Source organism: Heterodontus francisci, chromosome 27 (genome assembly GCF_036365525.1).
Source record: "Heterodontus francisci isolate sHetFra1 chromosome 27, sHetFra1.hap1, whole genome shotgun sequence".
In the NCBI taxonomy this organism is placed as follows: Eukaryota; Metazoa; Chordata; class Chondrichthyes; order Heterodontiformes; family Heterodontidae; genus Heterodontus; species Heterodontus francisci.
The window spans coordinates 47,031,979-47,044,864 of NC_090397.1; the positions used below are offsets into that span (position 1 = coordinate 47,031,979).

Below are 12,886 nucleotides of genomic sequence, written 5' to 3' on the forward strand. Positions count from 1 at the left end.
ACACTACTGGAATGGCTTTGTCAATTGCTGCTACCTTTCTGGGGAGGGAGGACTTATCCCCGAGTGATTTGCAAATCTTAACCAAGGCTAAGCTAAAGGAACTGGCAGCAATGTTGCAGTCAGAGTTAAAACCAGCAGCTAAGAAAGCAGACATAATTGAAGTAATAGCACAGCATTTGAAATTGGAAGAAAGAAAAGGCAATGCAAATGCTAATTCAGTTGAATTAGCTGGATTCAGTTACAGATGAAGCAGCTTGAACAGGAAAGAGAAATGGAAGTGAAAAAACTTGAACTACAATTTCAAAAAGGAAAAGGACGAGAGGCAGGAGCAAAAAAAAAAGAGAAAAAGGGAGCAAGAGAGGGCATTGAATTTAAAAAGTGAGAACTAAAAAAAAAAAATACAGGGTGGCCCTGACCTCAATGAAAATTATGGTGCAGAAAGAACTGACTCCAGCCCAGGATCCAGTGGAGAGCTGTTTAAAATTCTGCAAGCTCTCCCGAAGTTTGAGGCAAGAGAGGCATTTTTCATTTCTTTTGAAAAAAATAGCTAGACAGATAAGTGGCCAAAGGAAAGCTGGACACTGCTTATGCAAAGCAGGTTGATTGGCATAGAATTAGAATTAGAACATTAGAACATTACAGCGCAGTACAGGCCCTTTGGCCCTCGATGTTGCGCCGACCTGTGAAACCATCTGACCTACACTATTCCATTTTCATCCATATGTCTATCCAATGACCACTTAAATGCCCTTAAAGTTGGCGAGTCTACTACTGTTGCAGGCAGGGCGTTCCACACCCCTACTACTCTCTGTGTAAAGAAACTACCTCTGACATCTGTCCTATATCTATCACCCCTCAACTTAAAGCTATGTCCCCTCATGTTTGCCATCACCATCCGAGGAAAAAGACTCTCACTATCCACCCTATCTAACCCTCTGATTATCTTATATGTCTCTATTAGGTCACCTCTCCTCCTCCTTCTCTCCAACAAAAACAACCTCAAGTCCCTCAGCCTTTCCTTGGAAGACCTTCCCTCCATACCAGGCAACATCCTAGTAAATCTCCTCTGCACCCTTTCCAAAGCTTCCACATCCTTCCTATAATGCGGTGACCAGAACTGCACGCAATACTCCAGGTGCGGCCTCACCAGAGTTTTGTACAGCTGCAGCATGACCTCGTGGCTCCGAAACTCGATCCCCCTACTAATAAAAGCTAACACACCATATGCCTTCTTAACAGCCCTATTAACCTGGGTAGCAACTTTCAGGGATTTATGTACCTGGACACCAAGATCTCTCTGCTCATCTACACTGCCAAGAATCTTCCCAATAGCCCAGTACTCTGCATTCCTGTTACTCCTTCCAAAGTGAATCACCTCACACGTTTCCGCATTAAACTCCATTTGCCATCTCTCAGCCCAGCTCTGCAGCCTATGTCCCTCTGTACCCTACAACATCCTTCGACACCAGCCACAACTCCACCGACCTTCGTGTCATCCGCCAATTTACTAACCCACCCTTCTACACCCTCATCCAGGTCATTAATAAAAATGACAAACAGCAGTGGCCCCAAAACAGATCCTTGCGGTACACCACTAGTAACTAAACTCCAGGATGAACATTTGCCATCAACCACCACCCTCTGTCTTCTTTCAGCTAGCCAATTTCTGATCCAAAGCTCGAAATCACCTTCAACCCCATACTTCCGTATTTTCTGCAATAGCCTACCGTGGGGAACCTTATCAAACGCCTTACTGAAATCCATATACACCACATCCACTGCTTTACCCTCATCCACCTGTTTGGTCACCTTCTCGAAAAACTCAATAAGGTTTGTGAGGCACGAACTACCCTTCACAAAACCGTGCTGACTATCGCTAATGAACTTATTCTTTTCAAGATGATTATAAATCCTATCTCTTATAACCTTTTCCAACATTTTACCCACAACCGAAGTAAAGCTCACGGTCTATAATTACCAGGGCTGTCTCTAATCCCCTTCTTAAACAAGGGGACAACATTTGCTATCCTCCAGTCTTCCGGCACTATTCCTGTCGACAATGACGACATAAAGATCAAGGACAAAGGCTCTGCAATCTCCTCCCTGGCTTCCCAGAGAATCCCAGGATAAATCCCATCTGGCCCAAGGGACTTATCTATTTTCACACTTTCCAAAATTGCTAACACCTCCTCCTTGTGAACCTCAATCCCATCTAGCCTAGTAGTCTGAAGCTCTGTATTCTCCTCGACAACATTTTCTTTCTCCACTGTAAATACTGACGAAAAATATTCATTTAACGCTTCCCCTACCTCCTCTGATTCCACACACAACTTCCCACTACTATCCTTGATTGGCCCTAATCTAACTCTAGTCATTCTTTTATTCCTGATATACCTATAGAAAGCCTTAGGGTTTTCCTTGATCCTATCCGCCAATGACTTCTCGTGTCCTCTCCTTGCTCTTCTTAGCTCTCCCTTTAGATCCTTCCTGGCTAGCTTGTAACTCTCAAGCGCCCTAACTGAGCCTTCACGTCTCATCCTAACATAAGCCTTCTTCTTCCTCTTGACAAGCGCTTCAACTTCTTTAGAAAACCACGGCTCCCTCGCTCGACAACTTCCTCCCTGCCTGACAGGTACATACTTATCAAGGACACGCAGTAGCTGCTCCTTGAATAAGCTCCACATTTCGATTGTGCCCATCCCCTGCAGTTTCCTTCCCCATCCTAAATCTTGCCTAATCGCATCATAATTTCCTTTCCCCCAGCTATAATTCTTGCCCTGCGGTATACACCTGTCCCTGCCCATCGCTAAGGTAAACCTAACCAAATTGTGATCACTATCACCAAAGTGCTCACCTACATCTAAATCTAACACCTGGCCGGGTTCATTACCCAGTACCAAATCCAATGTGGCATCGCCCCTGGTTGGCCTGTCTACATACTGTGTCAGAAAACCCTCCTGCACACACTAGACAAAAACTGACCCATCTAAAGTACTCGAACTATAGTATTTCCAGTCAATATTTGGAAAGTTAAAGTCCCCCATAACAACTACCCTGTTACTCTCGCTCCTGTCGAGAATCATCTTCGCTATCCTTTCCTCTACATCGCTGGAACTATTCGGAGGTCTATAGAAAACTCCCAACAGGGTGACCTCTCCTCTCCTGTTTCTAACCTCGGCCCATACTACCTCAGTAGACGAGTCCTCAAACGTCCTTTCTGCCGCCGTAATACTCTCCTTGATTAACAATGCCACACCCCCTCCTCTTTTACCATCTTCTCTGTTCTTACTGAAACATCTAAATCCCGGAACCTGCAACATCCATTACTGCCCCTGCTCTACCCATGTCTCCGAAATGGCCACAACATCGAGATCCCAGGTACCAACCCATGCTGCAAGCTCACCCACCTTATTCCGGATGCTCCTGGCGTTGAAGTAGACACACTTTAAACCAAGTTCTTGCTTGCCAGTGCCCTCTTGCGTCCTTGTAACCTTATCCCTGACCTCACTACTCTCAACATCCTGTACACTGGAACTACAATTTAGGTTCCCACTCCCCTGCTGAATTAGTTTAAACCCCCCCTAAGAGCACTAGCAAATCTCCCCCCCCAGGATATTGGTACCCCTCTGGTTCAGGTGAAGACCATCCTGTTTGTAGAGGTCCCACCTACCCTAGAAAGAGCCCCAATTATCCAGGAAACCAAAACCCTCCCTCCTACACCATCCCTGCAGCCACGTGTTCAACTCCTCTCTCTCCCTATTCCTCGCTTCGCTAGCACGTGGCACGGGCAACAACCCAGAGATAACAACACTGTTTGTTCTCGCTCTAAGCTTCCACCCTAGCTCCCTGAATTTCTGCCTTAAATCCCCATCTCTCTTCCTACCTATGTCGTTGGTGCCTATGTGGACCACGACTTGGGGCTGCTCCCCCTCCCCCTTAAGGATCCCAAAAACACGATCCGAGACATCACGAACCCTGGCACCTGGGAGGCAACACACCAACCGTGAGTCTCTCTCGTTCCCACAGAACCTCCTATCTGTTCCCCTAACTGTGATGTAGTTTATGCCATGCTTTCTGGGGAGGCTTCTGCAGATAATGAGATGTCAAAAAAGGCTATTCTCACTGCTTATGAGTTAGCCCCGGAAGCGTATAGGCAGAAATTTCTGAACATTTGGAAACAGCCTGGGCAAACTTATATAGAATGTGAGAGGGTAAAGCAAATTAACCACGATCATTGGATACGGGCACTAAAGGTCGAGACCACATTTGAGACCCTGACAGAAACAATTCTGCTCGAAGAATTAAAAAATTTACTCCCTCCATATTAAGAACCCACGCAGAGAACCCGAAGGTTTCAAAAGCTAGACAGGCAGCTGAGATCACTGATGATTACGAGCTTGTTTACAAGCCCAAATCTTTTGTCTGTCACTCCCAAAACCAGAGAAGGATAGAAGGTGGGAGGGTGAAAGGAAGGCAAGTAGCCGAGGACTAGAAAAGGACAGCTGGGAATATCCTGGGATCTCCTTCTCAGGTCAAAAAGGAAGATGCTGAAGGTGGAAGTTAGGTCCGAAAGCCAAAGTGTTTCCATTGTCACAAGGTCTGGAAGTTGCGGGGTAAACCCATGGGATTTATTGGGGTACACAACGAAAACGCCCTGACCGAGCATATGACAGATCAAGCTATAGATCTGACTGAAGCTGTAAGGCCAAGCATTAAAACTGCTGAGAGTGAGGGGGAGGTGAATAAGATACCCGAGACTTACAGGGAATTGTTGGGCTAAAAAAAAAAAAAATGCCCCAGCAACCTTTCAGAGACGAATGAACCAAGTGTTAGCCAGAGTTCCTAACTATGTGGTTTACCTTAATGATGTGCTGGCATACAGTGACAGCTGGAAGGACCACTTGGAACAACTAGAAGCTCTATTGAGAAAATTGCAGTTGGCTGCTTTGATGATAAACCTTGCCAAAAGCGAATTAGCAAAAGTTCGGATAACCTACCTCGGGCATATAGTAGGGCAAGGACATGTGTTACCAAGAACAACAAAAGTACAAGCACTGATGGAGTTCCCTGCCCCCAAGACTAAATGAGAAATCATGAAGTTTGGGGGATGTGTGGTTTCTACCACATTTGTACCAAATCTTCGTACTATAGCTGCTTCACTGATGGATTTGCTCCAAAAAAAGAAAGCCAAGGTAGTGCAGTCAAGAGAGTGCCAAGCATCTTTTGAGAGGCTGAAAGCTATTTTGATCAATGAACCAATGTTGGCTGCCCCGAATTTCAGTAAGCCCTGACACGTAGCAATTAGTGCTAGTGACCTGGGGGTTGGTGCAGTCCTGTTCCAAGACGATGAATCAGGCATAGAAAGGCCAGTGAGATACTTTTCCAAAGAGCTAAATTGACACCAAAGAGATACGAAACAGTGGAAAAAGAAACCCTGGGCTTAATACCAGCTGTTAAACATTTCATGACTACAGAGACACACTGGTATAAACTAATCATAACCCCCTAGCCTTTGCGGAAAAAAATCAAAATCCATAATGCCAGAGTACTTCGATGGAGTTTACTATTGCAGCCTCATCACTTAAAAGATTATCCACACTGCAGGGAAAAATAATGTAATTGTTGATGTTTTGTCTAGAATTTAATTTTGCTTTGAGTTATCAGAGTAGGAAGATGGTACAAAGCAGAACTGTATTCGTTACAGGTAAAGAGTGAATGATTGTGTAAATGTGTTTTTATCATCTTCTGTTGTTTTCCACACTTTGTAATGAAACACATTTAAAAATGGTGTTTCGTTCCTCCAAGGATGGAGGGGTTATGAAAGTGCTTCCTTTTTTAAAATATTTTTTGAAGACTCGGGTTTTAGAATTGTGGAGATGGATTCACTGGAGGACTGAAGTGATGCCATAGATGCTGGATTTTTTTTTAAAAAGAGGGTCACTGGAAGGACTCTGTTTAGAAACATTTACTGGATGTCACATGTCTTCAGCTAAGTAAGCAACAGGTGCCTTCTGACTATGGGAGTTGTTCACAAGAGAAGTAACATGTCAAGATTTATGGTGCTCAAGAGTGGGTTTCATTTTTGAATGCTGTTTTGAGTCAGTTGGATTTGGAGCCAGCTGAAAGAAACACCCAGCTCATCTTTTCTCCACTTCTGAGAAACCCTGCAAAAAAAAAATATATAAAATGTGAGAGCGCTAAAATCTCTGATGCCACATTTCTTCTCAAAAGCTCCTGGAAAGCCTGCCAGATTAATTTTCGTCGCCACCTAAAAAGAATTGCTTCTGAAAAGATCCCAGTGATCCTATGTGCACTTTGACGCCAGACTGTACGCCATCTGGAACTGAACATATCTTATCCTTTTCCTTCAATAATTAACAAGTACTTGGGCCAAATCATCTTTATTTTTCCTTTAACTGGTGTGTGTGTGTGTGTGTGTGTGTGTGTGTGTGCGTGTGTGTGTGTGTGTGTGTGTGTGTGTTGGTATTTAGAAGGGAATATATATATTTACTGTCATATTTCAAACTGTGTCAAACCTTTGCATCTATACTGACTAAGTCTGGTTTTATAATAAATTAATAATTTTGTTCTTTATTAAAGAAACCTGGTTGGTGGACTTTATTCTGAAACCAAAACAGATGGAGTATATAATTGGTCGCAACGGTAACTGGGTACATATTTCAACATATGTTGTGAGTTGTGGAGAAGTGGAACTAGAGAAAGACAGTGCACTCCTCCTGCCTTGGTCATAACAATACAGATGCTTTGAACTTGGATATGAGGAGCCTTTGTCAAGATTTGCTGACGTTTAAAAAGTATTTTGATAAGTAATGAAAATCACAAAGACTTCAAGGAAGACATTGGCAGGTTAGCAGTATAGGAAGACAGAAGTTGAACATGCTACTTAATGTAGAGAAGTGTAAACTGAAGCATTTTATAAGAAAAAAAAGTATAAATGTATTTACACAATGAAAAGCTGCTGAAAGGTGTGAAGGAACTGAGACAACTAGGTTGCAAACAAATACAAAGAATTGCGTAGAATGAACTCTATGTACATAGAATGTAACAGAATCACAGACAGCACAGAAACAAACCAATGGTTCCATGAAAGTGAGTGCTGGTCAATAATGCATAGAAAAGCCCAATAATATTTTTGGCTTTATAAACAAAGTTATAGGAATGTAGAAGCAAAGAGGTTATGATAAATTTGCAGAAGGTAATGGTTAATCCACAATCAAGAGTACTACGTTGTTTTGAGCATCCAATATAGCAAGAAAATTGAAACCATACAGAGCAGACCTCTCTCTATCCCTTCTGCCAAAATGCAGCACTTCACACTTCTCCATACTAAATTCCATCTGCCACTTGTCTTCCCATTCTGCTAGCCTATCTATGTCCTGTTGCAGTCAGTGTCATCTTCACATTTTGCCACACCTCCAAGTTTGGTATCAGCAAATTTTGAAATTTTACTCAGCATCCCAATTTCCAAGCCATTTTTATACATCCAAAATAATCAACTGTCCTAGCACTGAAGCTTGGGGAGCACCACTATCCACCATCCTCCAATCTGAAAAATAACCAGTTACCACAACTCACTGTTTTCTATCCTTAAGCCAATATTTTATCTAAGCTGACACTGACATTCCTATTCCATGAGCATCAATTTTAAGTGAATGACAAGCTCACAACAATTTAAAATGATCACCAAGAGAGGGAAGAGTGTCGAGGAGAAATCTCTACATAGAGGGTGGTTGGAGTATGGAATGCTTTGCTACAAGGCATGGTCCAATGAAGGGGACATTGCATCTTTTAAGCAAAGTGTTGATAAACACTTGAAGTTAAGGAAGAAAGTGTTATGATGAGAAAGCAGGGCAGTGGAATTTGTATTGGATTGCTCTAACAAAGAGTCTGGCCATACTCAATGAGTCAGATGGTCATCTTCTATGCTATATATTTCTATGGTTTTATGAATAAAGTAGTTCCAAAATAGAATGCAAAGCAGAACGAGAAAATTGTCACGAAAAGTCGGGCACAACCAAGGTATAGAACTAGAAGGCATTTGGCAGTGTCGCTCATGAAAGATGGAGTCACAAAATGTGAGCCCATGGTATAGATGGCGAAATATCAAGATGGATTGACATTTGGCCGGAAGACAGACAACAAAAGGTGATCATGAAATAGCAACGCAGTAGAAACTAATCATTACTGCTCCCACAGGAGTCACGCTTGAGCTGCTGTTAATTTTTACAAATAACGTGGGAGACAAAATATTGTCCAAAGTGCCTAAGTTTGCAGATGACAACAATTTGGGTGCAGTAACCAATGCTGCTAATTAATGTGCAATAATACAAAAAGACCTGAACAGGCTAGGTGAACAGGCAATTAGTAGACAGAAATTAATGCTGAATAAGATAGTGATGAAATTAGTTAGAAGCAAAAATGTGGACTACATATTAAATAATAATGCGTTTATGCTAACAAAGCAGGAAAGTGATTTGGAGGCTTTGATGGATAGGTCTTCAATTTAGGCAATTGAAATAAAATGCTGGGATGTACTGTTGGTGAGGTGGTAGGGGTGGGGTGGGTTGGTGGTATTGCAACATATAAACCAAGAGAGATGATGTTGAAATCGTAACTAGCCTTGGTGAAACTCTGTGGCTGGAGTAATGTGTTTAGTTTTAGTTTCTGTCCTACAGAAAAGTTGTGGAATTATTTGAAGGAAACCATTTTTTGAAGGGTACTTGATAGAAAAGGTCCTTAATGAGTTTTAACTGTGAGGTTTTCAAATGTAGGTTAGGTTAAAGGACCATTGTCCAACTCCTGTGCCAAATCTTACCACATTTTTGTGTTTACATTATGTCCCAGGTTATTCTCCTCCCCTCCAATTTATTAGAATGTGCAAAATGTAGAATGACATTATCACTTTGGTGATTTAAAAAAAAAGCAAAATTCAACTTTTCTTATACCCTAGAATTTTAACCAGCATTTTGGAAAATCACCAATTTATCCACGAAAACAGTAACCGGTGTCCTTGAAATTTTGAACAGAAAATAAAGTATTGTTTCTGCGAAATGGAATTCTATTAATTCTTCATCTTGCCATAGGTGCCAATCTATTGCACTTCTCCAAATTGTTCTTTGAGTTTAGCCTGCCTGAAAACTCCTTGATGCAGTGACAACTTCTCCTTTATAAATCAAGTTCAATACTGTAAATACTGATCAACTTCCAAGATGCTGCAGCAATCCAGTACTGACTGTCCACACTCAGCTAGCCATTATGCAGTTCGTAGATCCCGACAAAGTCAGCATGGATTGACAAAAAGGAAATCATGCTTCACAAATCTACTAGAATTCTTCGAGGATGTAACTTGTAGAGTTGATGAGGGGGAGCCAGTGGATGTGGTTTACTTGGACTTTCAACAAAAGACTTACACACATAAGAGATTAGAGTATAAAATTAAAGCGCATGGGATTGGGGGGTAGTGTACTGCATGGGTAGTTGACAGACAGGAAACAAAGAGTAGGGATAAATGGGTCTTTTTCCGAATGGCAGGCAGTGACGAGTGGGGTACCGCAGGGATCAGTGCTAGGACCCCAGCTATTCACACTATATATTAATGATTTAGATGAGGGAACTAAATATAATATCTCCAAATTTGCAGATGACACAAAACTGGGTGGGAAGGTGAGTTGTGAGGAGGACGCAGACAGGCTTCAGGGTGATTTGGACAAGCTGAGTGAGTGGGCAAATGCATGGCAGAAGCAGTATAATGTGGATAAATGTGAGGTTATCCACTTTGGTAGCAAAAACAGGAAGGCAGATTATCTGAACAGCTATAAACAGAGAGGGAACTATGCAACGAGACCTGGGTGTTCTCGTACACCAGTCACTGAAGGTAATCATGCAGGTGCAACAGGCGGTAAAAAAGGCAAATGGAACGTTGGCCTTCATAGCGAGAGGATTAGAGTACAGGAGCAGGGATGTCTTGCTGCAATTATACAGGACCTTGGTGAGGCCACACCTGCAATATTGTGTGCAGTTTTGGTCTCCTTATCTGAGGAAGGATGCTCTTGCTATAGAGGGAGTGCAGCGAAAGTTTACCAGACTGATTCCTGGGATGGCGGGACTGAAGATGAGGAGAGATTGAGTCAGTTAGGATTATGTTCGCTGGAGTTCAGAAGAGAGTGAGGGGGGACCTCATAGAAACCTACAAAATTCTAAAAGGACTTGAAAGGGTAGATGCAGGAAGGACGTTCCCAATGGCGGGGGAGTCCAGAACCAGGGGTCATAGTCGAAGGATACGGGGTAAACCATTCAGGACTCAGATGAGGAGAAATTTCTTCACCCAGAGAGTGGTGAACCTGTGGAATTCTCTACCACCGAAAGCTGAGTTGAGGCCAAAACATTGTATGTTTTCAAGAAGGAGTTAGATATATCTCTTGGGTCTAAAGGCATCAAAGGATATGGGGCAAAAGCAGGAACAGGTTACTGAGTTGGATGATCAGCCATGATCATAATGAATGGTGGAGCAGGCTCAAAGGGCCGAGTGGCCTACTCCTGCTCCTATTTTCTATGTTTCTATGTTTCCATGCCTGATTCATTTAAAAAGCTTGTCAACTGCTGCGAGAAAGAGGTCAGTATTACCCTTGCATCGGTTATGTTTCTGATAGAAGTCTGAAATAGAAGTCCCACCCATTACCTGCCTTTTTCAGTGTTTCTTCAGCTGCTCACTTTTTAACTAAAAAAATTAAAAGCAAATCCTCGAACAGCAAACCTTTGAATACATCCAATTTTAATTATCGAAAAACATATGCCATTTAAATCATGTAAAATCTAGAACTTTAATTTACATTTTAGTAAAAATGAACAAAATGCAGGAAGTAACAATGATAGATGTCTCATGAACTGACCCCAATAGTAAATGGTGCCACAAAAACACAGGGAAACTATTCCAGAGTACAAGAAGAAACAGGTGAGAAAACTCCAGTTGCTCAGCCAAAATTTTCCAAAGCTCCCTTGATTCAGGAACTGTGCCTTTGAAGTGGAAAACTGCAAACCTCACTGCATTATTTAAGACCGGAGGGAGTGAGAAACCAGCTAACTGCAGATGTCAGTTTAACACAAAACTACAGACCTATCAGTTTAACGGGGAGGTTAATGTCTGCACAGCATACTATGCCTCCTAACGTAGTGTCAGTTGTGAACTTGGATGTACAACTGATGTCCCACAGACTAGTCAAGTAACAGCCTGACAGTCATTCTCACGGAATCATGCCTTACAGACAATATCCCAGACACTACCATCACAATCCCCAGGTATGTCCTGTCCCACCTGCAGGACAAACCCACTACAGTAGACGAAAACTAGAAAATCTCACGTTTCCCTATGTAATCCAACCTCTCGGCAATTTCGCTGGAGACAGGGTCTGACCGGCACCAGCAGCGGTGGGTGGCTAATTACACTCAATTAAGTCAAATTGGTGATATCACTGGGATCATCCTGATGGCAGATGGGCTCCCCGTTGAGGCCGGAGCCCGGCCGTGGCCTGAAGATGGCCTCCTGGCGGCAGGCCAGGGGACGAGTCAGTCAGCGAGACCTCCTTTAAATCCCCTTCCCACCCAGAGGCACAAGTGTCAGAGGGCTTCAGCTGCAGCAGCAGGCATCCGATGGAGGACTATTCCCTCCACACAGATGACCTGGCAGCTGTGGCAACCCTTAAGTTTTAACATGTTTACAATCCTTCAGAGGGCATCACCATCTTGAGGCACCCTTGCGTTCTCCAACCTACAACAGCAGTGTCCACCTCTCCTAGGAGAGGTGGTGGCGCAGTAGTATTAGATTAGATTAGAGATACAGCACTGAAACAGGCCCTTCGGCCCACCGAGTCTGTGCCGAACATCAACCACCCATTTATACTAATCCTACACTAATTCCATATTCCTACCACATCCCCACCTGTCCCTATATTTCCCTACCACCTACCTACACTAGTGACAATTTATAATGGCCAATTTACCTATCAACCTGCAAGTCTTTTGGCTTGTGGGAGGAAACCGGAGCACCCGGAGAAAACCCACGCAGACACAGGGAGAACTTGCAAACTCCACACAGGCAGTACCTGGAATCGAACCCGGGTCCCTGGAGCTGTGAGGCTGCGGTGCTAACCACTGCGCCACTGTGCCGCCCTGTGCACTAGTAACCCAGAGACCCAGGGTACTGCTCTGAGGACATGGGTTTGAATCCACCACAGCAGAAGGTGGAATTTGAATTCAATTAATTTTTTAAAAATGTGGAATTAAAACCTAGTCTAATGAAGGCCATGAAACCATTGTTGATTATTGTAAAAACCCATCTGGTTCATTAAGGTCCTTTAGGGACAGAAATCTACTGTCCTTACCTAGCCTGGCCTACATCTGACTCCAGACCCACAGCAATATGGTTGACTCTTAAATGCTACTCAGTTGTATCTAACCGCTACAAAGTCAATGAAGAATGAAACTGGACAAACCACCCGGCATCAATCTAGGCACTGGAAACGACAACGGCAAACCCAGCCCCGTCTACCCTGCAAAGTCCTCCTTACTAATATCTGGGGGCTTGTGTCAAAGTTGGGAGAGCTGTCCCACAGACTAGTCAAGCAACAGCCTGACACAGTCATACACACAGAATCATACCTTACAGACAATACCCCAGACACTACCATCACAATCCCCAGGTATGTCCTGTCCCACCTGCAGGACAGACCTACCACAGGTGGCGGCACAGTGGTATACAGTAGGGAGGGAGTCACCCTGGGAGTCCTCAAAATCGGCTCTGGACCCCTTAAAGTCTCATGGCATCAGGTCAAACTTGGGCAAGGAAACCCCCTGCTGATTACCACCTACT

General features: G+C 43.4%; 1 protein-coding gene across 4 annotated transcripts in view; it reads right to left on the bottom strand.

Moving 5' to 3' along the window:
* The window catches only part of LOC137384792 (SRSF protein kinase 2-like), a 328,433-nt gene that overhangs the window by 244,245 nt on the left and 71,302 nt on the right, over positions 1-12,886 (bottom strand). The window lies entirely within an intron of this gene.